General features: G+C 53.3%; 1 protein-coding gene across 6 annotated transcripts in view; it reads right to left on the reverse strand.

The window, feature by feature from the left end:
* The window catches only part of LOC135235352 (arginine-glutamic acid dipeptide repeats protein-like), a 180,992-nt gene that overhangs the window by 143,034 nt on the left and 19,024 nt on the right, over window positions 1–18,934 (reverse strand). For 5 of the 6 annotated variants that reach the window (XM_064300775.1, XM_064300774.1, XM_064300777.1 and 2 more), the window contains exon 2: window positions 2,789–2,834. The exons of the other annotated variant lie outside the window; for it this stretch is intronic. The gene's annotated coding sequence lies outside the window, so the exon portion shown is untranslated. The remainder of the gene's footprint in view (window positions 1–2,788; window positions 2,835–18,934) is intronic. 6 annotated transcript variants of the gene reach the window in all.

The following is an 18,934-nucleotide window of genomic DNA, read 5'->3' on the forward strand; positions in this document are numbered from 1 at the left end:
TAGTGTCTAAGCAGCTTTTAAACGGATATGAATCCGTGCTCTTCATCAAGCCTCAGAACTTATTAGATTAATTCCAAGTGTACAAATGAAACACTTGCAGAATGTGATGCTATTGGTCTTCGTTGCCCAAGCCCTTCGAGTTTCCATTTATCTGTGCTGACTTTGGTTCCCCGACACACACAATACACAGCAAGAAGGGTCAGGTGCTGTTCTTGTGCAGACGAATCTGCTGCAAGGCACAACAACAAAACAATCCAATTCCATAATGGGTAAATGAAGCGTAATAATTTCACAAAGTTATATAATAGCATTGTATGCCCGATTGAGTTTTATAAAAATACACTGAATAAGGCATTTTGAGCAAAAATACTTCAAACAGAGTTACGCCATTTCCCTCGGTGAGCGGTTCAGCAAACGTTAGCGGCCGCTAGCAGTAGCCTCACCGTGCTAATTTGAGCCAGTCATCTAAGTGAGAATGACGGCCCTTTAACAAAAATAAGGTTCGGCGTAGTTCCCTTGTTTCGGGTATCGTTTTCCCCTCGCTGTTTTGCAGTCATAAGCCTGTACAGGCCTCACTGCTCCATGACTCACGTTTAAAACCCTCATTGACAGAGCACAGCTCAGACTGAATGATGTGTACTACAAGCTAGCGTAGCCAAGCAGGCCCACACAACGAGGGCAGCAGTGTAGTGTAATGGGTAAGGTAACCTCTTGTAACCTAAAGGTCACAGGTCCGATTCCCGGGTAGGACACTGCCGTTGTACTCTTTATAAAGGTACTTAACCTGCATTGCTTTAGTATATATCCAGCTGTATAAATGGATACAATGTAAATGCTACAGTATGTAAAAAGTTGTGTAAGTCGCTCTGGATAAGAGTGACTGCTAAATGTAATGTAAAGGTTTAACACAGAAAAGCACATTCAGAAAGAGGTTTTACACACAAAAACACATTCAGAAATAGAACCCTATGGTTGAAATACGCTCCTCAGTCTCAGTGGCGGGCGGACCGCGAGAGTTCCCGCGGTTCGGCGGCTGGAACGCGCCGGGGCGTCGGCAGCGCTCGGGCGAGCGCGCGAAGCGGCGGGCGCGTCGGGTGGACGTTTAAGGCTGACGGCGGCCGCTGCGCTGGCGAGCGGGGTGCGGGGCGGCGGGGCGCGGGGCGGTCCCCCCAGGCACCCCAGTGATTGAGGATCCCATTAACGGAGCGGGGAGAGAAGTGCTTACAGCAGGGGATCCCGCTAAAACACAGTATTTGCACAGGAACAAAACTGAGGTTTGGAGCAGAGGAGGGCTTGACTGCACAGGAGACGGGGGGGGCTTTGGAGAAAGAGAGGAGAGAGAGGGATAGAGTGAGAAAGAAAAAGAGAGAGTGAGTGAGAGAGAGGGAGAGAGAGTGAGGGAAAGGGAGAGAGAGAGAGGGATAGAGAAAGGGAGAGCGAGAGAGAGTGAGAGAGAGAAGGAGAGAGAGAGAGAGAGAGAGTGAGAGAGAGAAGGAGAGAGAAAGAGTGAGAGAGGGAGAGAGTGAGAGAGAGAGAGCAAGCAAGAGAGAGAAGGGGGGAAAATGAACATCTGTTTTCACTATGCCTGTCCTCTAATCGCCGTGGTCCCAGTGGCCATCGAGCAGAAAGGAAACAAAAAGAGATAAACGCCACTCCGGCCGTCCCACCACACCCCGGGCCGTGAAATGGCGACCCGTCCAGCCGCCGCGCAGGCTGACATTTTAAAGGGGCAGCCGCCCGCGCTCCTCCACATCCGCCATTACACGTGCAAATGAATTACACCTGCTAAATGTCACTCAGCGACTGATCAATATTCATCCCGTCCAATCAGCATCCGCGTGAGTACGCCCAGCGAGGGACGTCCTCCCGCTGCAGGGCTCCGCGCGGCTCGACCTCCATCGAACCCCCGAGGTCCGCGCTGTGACTCGAATTTATAACGCGGGGGGTGGGGGGGGAGCGCCGTTTTTATGATCTCCTCTGATTGTGTGAAACTGTTCGAGGTCAGGACGGGTCGGGCACATCAAAATAAATGCCTCAGTGTGTCTGCCGTTCTCCCCTCTCTTCTCAATTGGCCGTTTGTGAAAGCCTTTCGCCAACGAGCCAGTTATAACGGAGGACCCTCTGGCCTTGATTTATTAAGAAAGCAGAGGGGTGGAATATCTAATTAGGATTCGATGGCTGGATCACCACCGCACACTGAGAACTGCAGTCCTCTACACGCTATGATGACAACGACCTTTGCCAACAACCCTATTGTTTCTTAACTGAACATTCTAATGCTGATGTCACAATCACTGCTGGTAACTGGAAGCAGTGGAATTCTAGAACTCTTTTGGAAAAAAAAAAAAAAAAAAAACCTTCCAAAAAAACCTACCCTCCAGAGAGTAAACAAAGCAGCTCTCCAGCGACGAAAACACCATCCATGTATCAATGCTGCATTTATGACTGCCATTTCATCTTCATGGTCATAATGGCATTATCAAATGCGTGGAGGCCAAGGTCTACCCACATTTCACCCCACCCAACAGTACTTGGATCTTAACAAGCATCTTTTTTTTCCCCCCGGATTCCACACGTCCTGCAGATCAGCCCCTGCAAACAGTCCCGTTGTTAGGAAAACAAAGGCGCGTGAGTGAGCGTAGCCAGGGAAAGCAGGCAGGACACAGAACACTGCGCACCTGAACACACAGCGCAGGGGGCAGGGAGAGGAGAGGAGAGCGTGGGGTCAGAGGGGCACTTAGGCAGAGGTTAAAGGGGAAGTGTTTATGGCTGTAATACAGGGACTAACCTTGACTGCATTCACTTCCTAGCTCTCCACCACTGTCGCTCTGAAACTTGACATACACACACAAACACACACACACACACAGAAAAAGAAAAAATATATATAAAGAAACAGAAAAAAATACAGTGACACATCCAATTAATTAAGCCAATAAAAACGTTTTTTAAATTGCAGGAATACAACAGACACCGAGGCCTCGGCAAGAATCCAAATAGGCTACAAGGTTTCCATAAAACACAAGGATACTTCACAGAAAAGCATTTTCTAAGGCGTCATACAGCTAGTGTTTAGGTTTGAAGCCCCTCCCTCGCGTTAGGTCACATGTCGTCGAGTCGTTCGGTAACAGCGTTGTAAAGATGAATTCCAGGGAAATTAACACTGCCCTCTAGAGTCCAATTTACCCCCCACGCTCGCGAACCAATCCCCTCCCCCCTCCTCTCTCTCTCTCTCTCTCTCTGCCAGAGCCAGGAAATAAAACCATCACAGCCCAGCCTCGCAGCACCTGCTCAATAACTCTGACGTTTCACACTCCGAGTCCAGAGACGGGAGGGCTTCGCTGCATTTACCGCGCGCTCTGAATGAAAACTAGCAGCAGCCACCCACAGGGCTCCGGCACATGCACGGAATCTTCCACTCCAGCTGAACCGCGGGAATTCTCTCGGGAAGCGGCCGCGCTGCTATTCTAATGGCTCTCTGACAAACTGACCAAACCTCTTTTGTAGAGGGACTGATCTGGCTCTTTAAAAAAAAAAGACCTCTCACCATCATCAGCCAGCGTTCAGAGTGTCATTCAGCCCTGGCTTTCTGTCCATTTAGTGTACATTTACACACGGATTTATACTGACATTTGCGTGCACACTCATGGATTACCACTGCTATTGACGCCTGTGTGTAAATAGCACGCGCACGCGCACGCACACACGCATACACATGCACACAGGCGCGCCCCTCTTCAGTCCACCGGGGACATCTGTTCGTTCGCATTAAATCATTTACAACTATGCAATTACCAGAGATAAATGTTATCAACAGTGTGAAAAAGATTAGATTTCTGTATTGAAACAGATTTTTTTTTTCTCAGAGCACCGTAAACCTTGGGCCTCGTGTAGTGTATTGCACTCATTACCACACCACGATAAAAAGCTGTCTCACTTCAATGCCAAAACGTCATTATTGACCTGCAGGAATGCGAACACAATTCCCAGCATCATGGAGCCATCGTTTCACCCTCCAGTTATATTAGTGCAGCCTATAGCAAATCACCAGGGCAAAACAAAGCCTCTTTTGACAGCAGTCAGCACCGGAAGGCACTGCGCGAGCAGTGTAGCGCGTGGATGAGTCAAGACCACCTCCCACCCCTTTTCCTCAGAGGGTCAATTTCTTTATTATACAACCCCAGACCCTGCCCCTGCTCAGCCTGACCCTTCGGCCCGACGCTCATTGCTAAAGCCGCGATCATCGAGATATACAAGAACGGCCACGATCCTCTCTGTCAGCGTCAGAATCAGGAATCACGATAAACGGAAATTCCCTCCAGTACTCTGATCGTGACTGACAAACCTGACAGTTTTAATGACTAAGTCTCAGTGTTAGGAATTTACTGTGCGCAAATACAAAAGGAGGAACAAAAAAAAAACGTTATTAAAATTCAGAACACTTTAATCAGTTACTACACTTATGGGTACAATTATGGTTCTGTAAAAAAAAAAAAAAATGCAACGTCTCATTATTTAAACACAAATTTACATCTTGTCTCCTGACTAAGCCAAAACAACCCAAAGCGCAGTACGACCAGGCAAACAGCACAGCGAGAGGCCTGTTTGAATTTCACTTGGAGCATTTGCAAACCATAAGTAGCTATATCCATGCCCCAACTGTGTAATTCCGGGACTGTAAAAAATAATTACCCGTCAACAGCATATTTACATGCGTTTTCAGTTCAGTTCTGAGATGCATATTTTAGAGCAAGCCTAATCTTCACGGGGCAGCACCCCCCAAACGTCCCGCTAGAATGCCAATACAGCGGCCAGAAAAACAGGAGGAATCGGGAGGACGGCGCTCTGCGAAAACGCAACACTAATCATTCGAGCATCATCATCGCCTACCTCGCAAAACATAAGCTGGTGATTCGCGCGTGTTGCGAGGCAGAACCCGTACATTAACATTTGTGAAATGGAAATGGTGTTCTATGCTAGGCCATGCACGGCCACTCTCAGTCTACACAGAATCCACAGTGAAGAGGAAAGCACGCCGATAGGACCGAGGCCCCCCATTACAAGCGCATTAAGCCGTCATCTCCGGGCATTTATCATCGCAACACAATTTAGGGATGGGTGACTCTGTCGGTTCTTACTCTGCTGAGAGAGGAGATGGGTTAAAACGGTAATTATGAGATACATTTGGACTTTCACCTTCCGTTGCTGTTTACGATACACAGGTCATTGTTTTCGGTAATTATTTGACAAAGATAAATGGCCTATATGTTGCGTATAGCTACAGTAGCCTTGCGCAGTTCGACTTGTTTAAAGTGCCGACTGCAAACAATGCACGTCAACTATATCAATATCTCGTTTTATTAAAGCACTAAAAATATAAACCCGGACATTTAAACAAGTTGTTATAGCCAAAACAGTTAATCTTCTGTTCAAAGTTGCTCCAATGGCAGTGTGCTTGAGAAAAGGGGACCATTTTGACACTGTTGGAAACATGGTCTTTGCAGGACATTACTGCCATTTTGTGTTGCCTTCTTCAGTACTACTGTGCATGTGTTTTTCATAGTGAAGAACAGCGAATGATGTTGCCCTGAAGATGAATTCCCACTGATCTGGAAGCACAGAAGGATAAATTATCATTGATAAGGAAATACACATAAGTTCTATTGTTCGACTATAACTTAGGCTACACCTTGTTAAACCTTGTTTCACCTTGTTTCTTTCAGAAAACTGACAAGCGACGATTATCTCGCTAATTAGCCATGTTTTACATTATACATTCTCATATCTTGTGGATTACCTTTCTTACTGACGTAACATCTGTTCCGTGAAAGTGACTGACTGACAGTCTCCCATGAGCCTTTGCGGACTCATTTTTCAGGGGAGGGTTTGTTATCTGCATGGTAGGATTTCGATGACTGCAATGTGCACCCGCGCCACATCTTCCCCTTCATAATACAATGCCATCGGAAGCCGAATTTCTGCCTGGTAAACTGGTCGCTCTGGTCAATAATGCTTCCTTAAAGATAATCTGACTCTGCAAAAGGTAAAAAGAAAAAAGAAAAAACTACATTATTGCGGATTTGACGGAGAGGAGTAAACTATAAACGGAATGCGTGCTGAATATTTATTAAACACACTAATTATTGGTACTATATTATACTAAAACTGCATGAACTGTGACAAAGATTGCTACATATTAGTAATTTTTTTTTTTAATTTTAAATTTTGTTCTGCAGTTGATATAAGAGAGTAGGATTTGCAAGTGTTATCTTTGGTAAAAAAAATTTTTTTAATGTAATTATAATGGGGTTTATGATTCTAGTTTCATAAATTATTAAAATAAGCTTTTGTGTTTTGTTTTCTTCTAGAACGTGCCACAGTCGTTTCATAAAGCGTGTACAGGTTTTTAATTAAAAGCATTTAATAATTAAAGCCTGGCTCCCCAGCCAATGAAGCTCAAAATGCGATTGCCATTCTTTCCCCCTCTTATCTACAGGGGAGCTGATGACGTCACAGACGCAGAGGAACGCCGCTCGGCCAGGCATGACCGCGCTTCTAGCAGAACAGCCATCTTCACAGGCAGCGTCTGGCCGGGAGACGTGACCAAACACCGGCGACGGCTCCCTGTCCCGCCGCCGCGGGCGCGAGGCGGCATTTGGGGAATGAAAAGAATGATGGCATTAAGGTGCAGACAGGCAGGCGATTCCGCTCCCCCGCGCTTTCTTAAGCAATAACGATCGGCGAGATGATAGTCGCATCACAGCAGGTGCCGAATCAAAGCGGAAATTGACTGACATTTTCCCTCGCGCGAAACCTGACACCAAATAGGTTAGCAGGAAATTGTTTTAAAAGGTAATTGTCATTGAATGCAGAGGCAAATTTTTTTTAGCAATACACACCTCTCACTGTGGTTCCAATATCTGGTCCCTGGATATATACCGAATGGCCAGGTTATTAGGTAAATCTATCTAGTACCGGGTAGGACCCCTTTTTGTTTCCAGAACACCCTGAATTCTTCACAACATGGATTTAGTAAGGTGCTGGAAACATAGCTGTGGGATTTTTATCCATGCAGATATATATATATATGCAGATCATATCCCTTCACAGTACAATAGGGGTGGGGGTATCCCCGATTTTCCATCTGGTAACATCGCCCTGCCCTGGGAAACATCAACGCAGGCGGCTGCGGACTGGCTGGGACGTACATCAGCATTCCAGTGGGAAGCAGGGACCAGGGGCCAACTCAGTTTCCCACAGATGTTGCTTCCTGTCCAGATCGCAGGAAGTGGCCGTATTTTAAACCGTCTGAAGACCGAGCGCGGCGATAAAACGGCGGGGGAAAGTATGGGGGGGGGGGCGCTTCGCCGAAAACGGTCCCCGGGGTCCCCGGGCGGAGTTCCGCGTCCCGCTCTCCCCTCCTCCTCCAGGTCTCCACCCGACGGGCTTCCCCCCCCCCCAAATTTTTTCCCGCCTTTTCCCAGCGCCTGCCGCGAGCCCACGCCCACGCGATCGCCGCGGCTACAACGCGCCTAAACGCCGGGCCGCGGGTACGCTCAGCATTCCGCTCGTTATCGCTCCGCGCCGGGAAAAAAAGCCGTCCGTGTCCTCACTGCAGCGCCAAAAATCTCATCACTGACCCCGCAGGAGCGCGGACACGATTCCCAGCATCGCGGAGCCATCGTTCCCCCCCCACACCCCCAGTTATATTAGTGCAGCCCATAACAAATCACCAGCGCAAAACAAAGCCTCTTTGACAGCGGCCAGCACTGGAAGGCACTGAGAGAGCAGTGTAGAGTGTGGATGACTAAGAGCCCCCTCCCCACACACCCCTTTGTCTGATGATAACAGAGGTTTTTTTGATAGGCCTGGATGCAACTTAATTTTACACTTGACAAAATTGGCTGGACATAAAAGGTCATATAGAAAAAAAAAAAAGAAGATAAATAAATGGCTTTACTCGTGATACGTGCTTTGAAGATTCATCGGGAATACAGAGAGCGCACTGTCCAATGAAATGCACCGGAACTTTCTGAAGGTCACCAGAGGCGAGGGAAGAACACATTTTCTCCAGACAATAATCGATTCATGCAGTCTATTACTAGACCACGCTCGCAGTGCTTAATTTTACCTTTCGCCCACTGCCCACACAAAAAGCCTGAAATGAAATTTCTTTTCATGAACACCCGCGCCTATCTTTCAGTCTTCTTGTTATCGAATCATCGCATCTTTGCGTTGCGTCTCGACGCGCGTTCCGCACAGGAAACAGAGACGGATACGAATCAGCCGCGGCCCGACCATCGACGCAGGCGGCGAAAGGGCAAGCGCGCCCCGCGGAAGGAGAGAGGGCGAGATTACCGTCTCTGTCGGAAGAAGCCACGGGTTTGAATTCGGAAGAAAAGCAGGCAGAATAAAAATGGAAAAAGGCCTTTTACGGGAGTCACGAGCGCCACACTCTGACTGGGGTCCCGCCCACACGGAGAATCCCTCGTCGGTTCATCCGGCCTCCGTACGCCGCGTTAAAAAAAGCCGCCGTGAGAAGCGACCCGGCCTGTGTGCCGTGGAGGCGGAGGGCTTTTGGGCGGGCGGAGGGAGGGCGGCTCTCTGCGGGATCGCGTCCGCGTAGCGCGCGGACGTAGCGCCGTATGCACTCAGCGGCGCTCAGTGTCACAACCTCATTTGCAGCCGGCGAGCGGGGCGCACTCGAGGTGTTATAATGAGCAAGAAGGAGCGGGCCGGGGGGGGGGGGGGGCTTCGCTCACAAACACAGCTCACTCCCATCTGCCTGCTCCAGAGGCTGAATGTGCTGGCATCTTGCGTTTGCAAAGGGTGCTGGGTAATGGGTTCTTCAGAGGCGGGACTGTGAGGGGAGATTGACAGGTACGAGAGGCGAGGGGCTGTGGGGGAGAGTGGGCGGGCTGGCTGGCGGGCGTAAGATCACAGACGTGTGATTAGAATGTTCTTAACTGAACGTTCTAATGCTGATGTAACAATCACTGCTGGTGACTGAAAGCACTGGCGTTCTAGAACACCGAGTTTGAGGATTCTGGAAAAACATTTATTTACTTTTTTTAAACCTGCTCTTCAAAGGGCTAAGCCAGCCTGTCTCTGCTGTTCAGAGAACAGGGCAGGGCCACTCAGGGTGCTATTCTCAGAGCCCTGTGACTGCTGACCTCCCTGTGTAAAAAAAAAAAAGAAAAAGTGTTTCCTTCACCTCATTTTATCCCACTCTGCACTTCCTCTCCATCGCGCTACATTTCAAGGCTGTATCATCTCCCCCCCTCCTTACCTTACCCCCTCCACCCCCCACGGCTAAAACAGGGCAGCAGATGGAGAACATACCGGGACTCTCTAATTAAAGAACCTGGAAGTTAAATTAAACATCCCAGCACAAGGCCCGCCACCTCGGCAGGCTTCTGCATGGGCGCGGGGGTGGGGGGAGCGGGGCGGGGCGGGGCGGGGCACGGGGGTGGAGGGGGGAGCAGGCTTTGAGGAGGAACACAAGCCTGTTCATTACGATCCCGCCGTGGAGAGGGGAGGGATCAGAAACGCGGCCGCACGGACAGGAAGGAGAGAGGAATTCCTCGCTCTGAACTTAAGGCCTCTGGCTTGTCTCCTCTACCCGTCAGCTGCGGAGCACGGGGAAGGAAGCGGAGCTCTCCCATATGAACCAATCACAGGCGAGCGAGCCGATACCCCCCCCCGCACCCACTTTCAGTTACAACCCAGCAGTGGGGGATTGTTACATCTGGCAACCCGTGCATCCGTTTCCCAGTTAAGACGCCTGAACCACAACTGAACTTTGTATAGCGTAACACAATTAGACATGAAATGCAGTCCGCTTGAATATCCACAGTCAGGTTTTTTTGTTTGTTTGTTTGTTTTTTGCCTGAATCTGCCTGAATCCCTTTGGCTCTTGCCTACACCTGCATTTGACACCTGCCACCTAATACGCTCTCCTCCCACGGGACACCCTGCAGCCACCCCCATCGCCCCACCCCCATAGGAGCCCCACCCACTTCCTGCCATGAGCCACCAGGCCATCGCTCGGGTGTCGACTGTAATTAGAAACCATGGATTGGGGGGGGGGGGGAGCAGAAACACAAAAGCAAATCATTACATCCTGCAAGAAGCTCTGGTTGATTATTGGAAATGATTTACAACTCGCTAGCTATTGTACTGAAATACTATACAACTGCAACCACACACACACCCACACGCACGCCTGTCCGCACATACACACACACACACACACACACAAGCACACATCAACTCATGCACACACACACATGCGCACACACACTCGAGTGCTCACAAACACACGCAAGCGCACACACACACGCTCAAGCATTCACTCACACACACACACACACACAAGCACACATCAACTCATGCACACACACATGCGCACACACACTCAAGTGCTCACACACACACACACAAGCGCACACACACACACAAACACTCACACACACACACACACACACACACACACACACACACACACACACACACACACACAGGACCTTGAGGATCTCCTGACTGACAGACGCAGAGACGGATCTGCAGCCCTGCGCTCGGTCTCTCCTGACGTGGGCCAATGAGACCCGTGCCCTCTCTGCCCTTGGCACAGCGAGCCCCTTTCACACCCCTCCCTAAACCACGGGTGTCACACCCTCAAACACATCTTCCCTGTCCCCCCCACCCCTTCCCCCCTTCCCCCCTTCTCCCCGCCTGTCTCTCCGGCTGTCCGTTCGGAGTGGTCACTCCTTCGCAGCGCGTTCCTTTTTTTATTTTATTTTTTTACGCCGGTGGAAGGCAGGGGTAAGGGGGGTTGGGGGTGGGGGGGGGGGTCCTTTGTATTTGGTATCTCCCCCCGGTGGTCCCGCAGCGGCCCTTAAGCTGCTTTATTTGGGCGTCGGGGATCAGCGAAGATTCCGCGGTGTCGCTACGCGGCCGTGGAGGGAGTTCCCCCTCAATTAAGCAGAGGGGCAGCGGAGGCTAGCAGAGGAGCGGCGGAGGCTAGCAGAGGAGGTTAGCAGAGGAGCAGCGGAGGCTTGGAGAGGAGTAGCGGCGGAGGCTAGCAGAGGAGCGGCGGCGGCTAGCAGAGGAGCAGCAGCGGCTAGCAGAGGAGCGGTGGAGGTTAGCAGAGGAGCAGCGGAGGCTAGCAGAGGAGCGGCGGAGGCTAGCAGAGGAGCGGCGGAGGCTAGCAGAGGAGTGGCGGAGGCTACCAGAGGAGCGGCGGTGGCTAGCAGAGGAGCGGCGGAGGCTAGCAGAGGAGCGGCGGAGGCTAGCAGAGGAGCGGCAGCGGCTAGCAGAGGAGCAGCGGCGGCTAGCAGAGGAGTAGCGGAGGCTAGCAGAGGAGCAGCGGAGGCTAGCAGAGGAGCAGCGGCGGCTAGCAGAGGAGCAGCGGAGGCTAGCAGAGGAGCAGCGGAGGCTAGCAGAGGAGCAGCGGCGGCTAGCAGAGGAGCAGCGGAGGCTAGCAGAGGAGCAGGGGTGAGCGCATTGCTCTCCCGTCCGCTGGAAAAACACTCCCTGTCAGTTACACTGCACAGCCGAGTGCAGGGGAGGGGGGGGCGCGGGCAGGCAGGCATGCAGGCTACATAGCAATCACCATCTTTAATAAAAACACGGTAATTTCCCCCCAGTATTTAATGCAGGAGAGCCAAGCCGCTATGGGGGCTGTCCAGAGCCAAATTCAGCCATGCTGCAGTGACCCTTTGCACATGACCCCACCCCCCGACACCAAAATAAAAATCCCCTCCCTTGCTTCTGTCGAGCAGTCTGAAGCTGACTGCAATATAAGCAGGGATGCAGTGTGCTAAAGAGAGGGCCAGTGTTTTACCAGCGTTATGTCATCGTTTTATTAGCGTTTTATCAGCGATGACAGCGTTGGCGGAGCAGAAATCAAACGCGTGGCGCAGGCAGCGAGTTTTCCCTTTAACAGAGCCGGCGGTGGGAGAGAGCTCTGCTCTCGCCTCAGATGTATCTACGAGAGCAGCCTTCTCCAGGCATGCGGCTCACGTAACCGCGGGATACGGCGTCACCGCACCTACCGGGAGCCATCAGAGACCGCCACGCCGGGCGGACCGGCACACGGACGAAGGCGCGGGCGGGCGGTTGGACGGACGGACGGGCCACGGGACCGCCCCGCCGAGGACACACCGCCGTTGCCACGGCACCCGCAGGCGCTGCTGACGCGGCTCCCACCGAAACCCGTCAGGCCCAATTAATCGCACCCTGATCTTCATACTCCCCGTTCAGGATGAGAAACTGTCAAACACGTGCAGAGTGATATGTGGTGTTGAGGATGGGGGGGGTGGGGGGTGGTGGGGGGGTGGTGGGGGGGTGGGATCCCGGTGGAAAAATACACTGACAGTTGAGGAGTTCTACCCCAGGGTGTTGCCATGGCAAAGGGGCTGTCACCTGAGGAAGGGGGAGGGGCTTCCAGCAGGAAAAAGCTTGTCACCACCAACTCCATTTTACACCCTCGAATCGCAAGGTCAAGGAGGGCAAGACCTCTGAGCCAGGGGAGCAGGGGAGGGGGGGGAAGCAGTCTGCCTGATGGAAATGCTGGCTGGGGGCTTGGGTCACAGGCTTGGAAGACAGCACATTAAAAAGGTCTTTAAATGAACAAAGACAGTTTCAGATCGTGTCTCAGCACTTTCGGTTAAAGCGCAAAATGAATTCATTTTATTGCTTAAAGCACATTATGACTAAATGCCATTTTTATGTATTTGGTTGGGATTCATTTGGAAATGAAGCATGTCTTTATCAGGGTAGCTTTTGCCATATGTCATATGCATATAGATATATTTATGCAAACATAAGTATTGTTGGCATAATTATATTTTCAATCAATAATAATGAGTGAATTACCGACTAGTCACCCACCTTCTGTAGCCGGTGGATGTAATAGCTCTCTTCTACCCTTGCTGGTCAATGTCAGCAGTGTTCTCATTGTAACGCAGTATACAGTGCAGCTAGATAAAACATGCCAGGGTTTCCTTACACACACACGCCACTTTGTCATTCCTTTACCTGTAGAAAGAGTGGGTAATTAAGTAAAGCGTTGACGGCGGTGGTATAGCCAGCGTTTACAGTGTGTGATGGCGGTGGGGAAGCGTGCGTTTACACTGCGTTGATGGGGGTGCGTGATGGCAGTGCATCGATGGCGGTGTGTGATGGCGGTGCGTGATGGCAGTGCATCGATGGCGGTGTGTGATGGCGGTGCGTGATGGCAGTGCATCGATGGCGGTGTGTGATGGCGGTGCGTGATGGCAGTGCATCGATGGCGGTGTGTGATGGCGGTGCGTGATGGCAGTGCATCGATGGCGGTGTGTGATGGCGGTGCGTGATGGCAGTGCATCGATGGCGGTGTGTGATGGCGGTGCGTGATGGCAGTGCATCGATGGCGGTGTGTGATGGCGGTGCGTGATGGCAGTGCATCGATGGCGGTGTGTGATGGCGGTGCGTGATGGCAGTGCATCGATGGCGGTGTGTGATGGCGGTGCGTGATGGCAGTGCATCGATGGCGGTGTGTGATGGCGGTGCGTGATGGCAGTGCATCGATGGCGGTGTGTGATGGCGGTGGCGAAGCTGAGCCGTGACGAGGCTGCGGAGCCGTGTAAGAGCACACGGAGAGGGGCGGACTCCCCCTTCCCGTCACGCTCAGAACGCGCTCTCTGGTGAACCGCAAATCTCCCGCTCCGCTTGCCATGCCCGCCACGCCCCCAAACGCGCACCTCGCGGCGGCGGGGTAAAATAAACACGCGCGCGGAAGCAAGGTCCGCCAGGGCGGGGCACGCGGTAATGAAGCGTGATTTAGGCGTGTTCGGGGGGGGGGGGGTACCGCAGGATCAAAGCCGTCCGCGCACGTTAGCACGGGCCTGAGATGCATTAATCAGATAAACAAGATGGCCGCCTTAATCCCCTCACGCAGACAGGAGCAGCTTCCTCCCTCATCCCCGACTGTGATATTTGACTAAAAGAGAGAACAGCACCCCTGAGACAGACATGCAAAGACAATAGAGAGGGAGGGAGAAAGAGAAGAGAGAGAGAGAGAGAGAGAGGGGGAGATAGAGAGGACTGGGGAGAGAGGCGGGGAGAGAGGAAAAGAGAAAGCGATGGGGAGAGAGAGAGGAGAGGGAGCGAGCCATGAAAGAGAGAGGTGGCGAGAGAGACAGAAAGAGAAGAGACAGAAGAGAGAGAGGAGAGAGGAAGAGAGAGAGAGAGAGAGAGAGAGATATCAGGTCTGCTGTGCCTTCAGTGGCCACAGCGGTAATACAGAGGTGAGGCTGATTCCATCTGCAGGGAGAATCAAACGCTCCTGCTGACGAAGCGGCTCATTGGCGAAGGCGGCCCAGACAGGTCTTCACACGGGCAGGAAGAGCGAATAAAGCCAGGGATCTGTGCGAGCCCCCTTCTCCTGTTACTCAACAGTCAGCAGAGCTTCCCCAAAACGCCAGCCACACACGCGCACGCACACACACGCACGCACACGCGCACACGCACACGCACACGCACACACACACACACACCCACACGCACACGCGCACGCGCACGCGCACACACACGCACACGCAGCAGCCACGCGCCACAGCACCACAGCCACACTGCACACACGCACACACACGCACCACCCGCACACGCACACACAGCACACACACACCACACACGCACACACACGCACACCAGCACACACACGCACACCACACACACGCACACACACACCGCACACCACACGCCACACACCGCACACACCACACACAGCACACACCACACACGCACACACACACAACACACACGCACACACAGCACCACGCACGCCACACACACACACCACACACAACACACACCACCCCCACCACCCACTGCAACACGCACACACACACTCACACACACACCCACACGCACACGCACAACACACACACACACACACACCACCGCACACACCACACACGCCACGCACACCGCCACACGCACACACACACACACACGCGCACACGCACACACGCACACACGCACACACACACACAGTGACAGCTGCAGCCAGACAGGGCGACTGACCTAAATCACTCTTTTCCAGCACATTAAGCGCTCAGTCCCCTCAGACCCATTCCCCAGGAATGACACAGAAATACAAACAATCTGAAATATCAAATAAACGCCCTCTCCCTATTTAACTTCCCCCTTTGTTCACCTGCCACATCGCGCGCATGCTGAACCAAACCGAAACACAAAAAATAATTAACTGCAATGTTAAAGGACAGATGTGGAATTTTTATTCATTTATTTATTTTTAAACATCAAAGGTCTTTTTTTCCCCCCTTTCCCCAAAACTCCTCTGCCAAAAAAACAAAGGGGAGACTAATTTCCAGGGGATTTGACTTTTTACTCTTTTTCTTTAATAACACACTCAGATGAAGGATGGATCAATGTTATCCTCTTTTTTTTTTTTTCTTTTTTTTTGAAAGGTCTGTTTATGAAGCGCAATAATCCCTGGTTAGCGGTAGCGAGACTGCGTGGTGCGCAGTGAGGGATTGTGGGAATGATTGAGGGTTTGATATCTCCCCGGGAATAAAGGCCTCCTCTGGAGGAGCCGGCACTGAACTGCACACCCGGGATAAAAAAGCTCTGCTCTCTGCTCGTCACATGAAAGCGGCACATTACAGACGAGGAGGGGGGGAAAAAACAACAACGACAACAACAACAACAACCGAATTAAACGTAACACAATCGCTGAAAGACTATCCCGCCAAATCCATAAAGCCCCCTTTCACTTAAGAGAGAATATTCATCACCCAAATTGCAGCCATCCAGTGTCAGGAGTTATTTACGTCTTTTCCCTTTCTCCCCCCCCCCCGCCCCCAACATCTCTCTCCGTCTTTCTCTCCCCTGCTCCCCTCTCTCCATCTTGTTCTTCGCCTCTCGGGCTGGAGTGACGAGCGCTGCGGCCGCTGCGCGTGCGTCTGGCTGCGCGGCTGCGCGTGCGTCTGGCTGCGCGCGCGTCTGGCTGCGGCGTCGCTATTTCGGGGAGACGCGGCTAATCATACGCTAGGCGGTTTAGCGCAATCTCGCGTAATTAAGCGCTTTGCAGACGAACGCCTCGCGCATGCTAATTAGAGACAAACCGCTTCAGCGACGCAAGGAAGACGCGAAAGAGGGCGAAACGGTGGCGAGGGGGGGGGCTCCTCGTTACCGTTAGGCTAACGGGGCGAATGTTAAACGCCAACGTTTATCAAACGCATGCTGTTGCCCTCACCCCCCCTACCCCCACCCCCCACCCTCACTCCACCACCCCCACCCCCACCCCCACTCCCACTCCACCACCCCCACCCAACCCCACCCAACTCACCCGCCCTCACCCCCACCCCACCCTCATCCCAACCCCCAGCCCTCACCCAACCCCCCCCACGCCCACCCCCCCCACCTCACTCCGCACTCTCCCCCAGCCCACCCAACCCACCCCCCACCCCCCCAACCCCGCCCTCACTCCGTCACTCCCCCCCCCCGCCTTCACTCTCGACCCCCAACCCCCCCCACCCTCACTCCGCCACCCCCACCCCACCACCCTGCACCCCACCCCACCCTCACTTCCTCCCCACCACCCGTCACTCTGCGACCCTCAACTACCGCCAAGTCACGCCAACCGCCCTACTCCGACAACCCCCCCTCCCCACCCCCACCACCTGACGCAACTGCAGCTTTCTCCAAAGGTCACCGCGGGAGTCAAACGGAAAGGTCAGACATCATTACCGCCAAACTAAACAAACACGCCGTTCGCCATCCCCGCAACAGCTGTTGCATAATGCGTCCTCTCGAGTCGTTCTTCTATCTATGCCTGTCTTTCTTTTTATTCCTCTCCCTCCTCCCTCCCCAAAGCTCCTCTTAAGATTGGGAATGGCCATTAGGTGCTCTATCCTGCATTGATCCTTATCTCGGGGCTTTCTTCATTGTTGCCTCCACTCACCGAGTCCGAATGGATCGGACCACTTAAGCGTGCTCAAAGCTCGTTAATATTAATGGCGGCAGTCTCAGCCGCGGTGACGCACGCCAGATCCGGCGGAGCTCGGTAAATGCGGCACGGCGCGTTCCCTGCGTTTGCCGGAGAACGCGTTGGCCGACGACCGTGTCAAATCGCCGTACCTGCCAGCGTGCTCGTCTGTTCATTTAAAATGAGAAAGGCTAATGACGTGACGCTACAGCGTTCGCACACTGAAATATCACTGAAAGACTGTGTGAATGCAGGCGTGTGAGCGTGTCTGTGCTCATATGCGTGTGCCTGTCATTGCGTGCGTGTGTGTGTGTGTGTGTGTGTGTGCGTGCGTGCATGAGAAGGACATAAAACATTAGCCCAGATCAGCACCAATATAAACCCATTTCTTAAAAAGCATCCCAGCTACAATGGAGTGTCTGTGTTGTCCCAGCCCTGTGGGCTAACCACTCATGCCCTAAAAGAGCCTGCAGTTCTCGTCTCACCGATTCTTCTGAACGATGCTTCTTATTGGCCGAATCCTCAGAACAATGCTTCTTATTGGCCGATTCCTCTGAACAATGATTCTTATTGGCTGCGCCGCACTAAGCCGGCTAATCAAGATGCAAATATGGCACGCCGACGAGATGAATCTGGCTCCACTCTCCGGGACGGTAAAATAAATTAGACGGGAGGAGGGAGGAGTTTAGCGGTGACACTGCAGCCATTCTGGCCCTCTTCACCCCCCAACCACCCCCCTCCCCCTCGCTCCGGTCCTGGAGGGACGCCAGGCGGCTCGGGGACGTCAGTGGCTGACAGTTACATCTCTCTCATTTCCCCTCTCCCTCTCTTCTCTCTTCTCTCAGTTTCATCGGCGGCGGGGGGAGAGAACCACCGGCGTTTGTTTTTTGCGCTCCTTCAGGCCGTCCCCCCCAAAGACTCATCAGCGCGGCGGCATTACCAAGTCAAATCAGGCGGCGCTGCGGCGTGCTCGCACATCCAGGAGGGTTCAGTCGCACGCCCGGGGGCTCTGCAGCGTGGGGGCGGGGCTGCGTGGGAGGGCTGCGCGGGGGGGCTGCGTGGGGGCGGGGCCCAGAGGAACGCCATCATTACCGCCACAGCGCGGCGCTTTGTGGGAGGCCAATGAGATTGTGATGCATTATTCTGCTTGAGCTGAACGTAGCGTTCTGCCACAGCGCTAGCTGCTAAGTAGCGCGCACCCCCCCCCCCCCCCAACCCTAACCCTAACCCTAACCCCCCCACTGGAGCGAGTGAGTGTCCGCTAGCGAGTGTCCACGGTCGCCATGGCGCCATGGCGCCCTCTGTTTGTGCCCCGCCCCACTCCGCCTCGCCCACGCCCTGCGATGTCGGGGCTCGCTTTCGCCCCTCTTATCTCGCCAGGAAACGCTCGCAAACACGTTACAAACGACAAAGGGAGGGAGGGAGAGAGGGAGGGCTCGGGGGAGGACGGGCGGGGAGGGGGGGGGCGCCACGCATTGTCAAAAACGCGCCGTTCGCGGAACGCGGGATCAAACGGATGAAAGCCGGAGCGAAGCGGCGCGCGGAGCGTCTCGGGGGGGGGGGGGATTCGAACCCGCAGCACCCCGGGGGCCGGTGTGCAGCCGGGGTGGGTGATCTGCCGCGACGTGACAAAGCCCCTGCAGCAGGACTGAGATGCAAACTGCCGCTGTCAGGAGTGATATCCCCCCTTCTCCCCTCACAGCGCTCACGGAGACAAGCCCGCCCTCGTCCGCCTCGCCCGCCTCGCCCGCCTCACCCGCCTCGCCAGGACGAGCCAGACGCCGCGCTACCTGCCCGCTCGCCTCATTCATTTCAGTTCGTTCGGAGTCCGGGCCTGACGACAGCCTGTCGGAGAGCCGGCTTTGTGCGGTCGGGGGGAAGCATGGCTCACGCCGAGCGGTCAGCACGCACACAATGACTCAAACCCCTGCGATGAGT

This window comes from Anguilla rostrata, chromosome 11, assembly GCF_018555375.3.
Source record: "Anguilla rostrata isolate EN2019 chromosome 11, ASM1855537v3, whole genome shotgun sequence".
Lineage (NCBI taxonomy): Eukaryota > Metazoa > Chordata > Actinopteri > Anguilliformes > Anguillidae > Anguilla > Anguilla rostrata.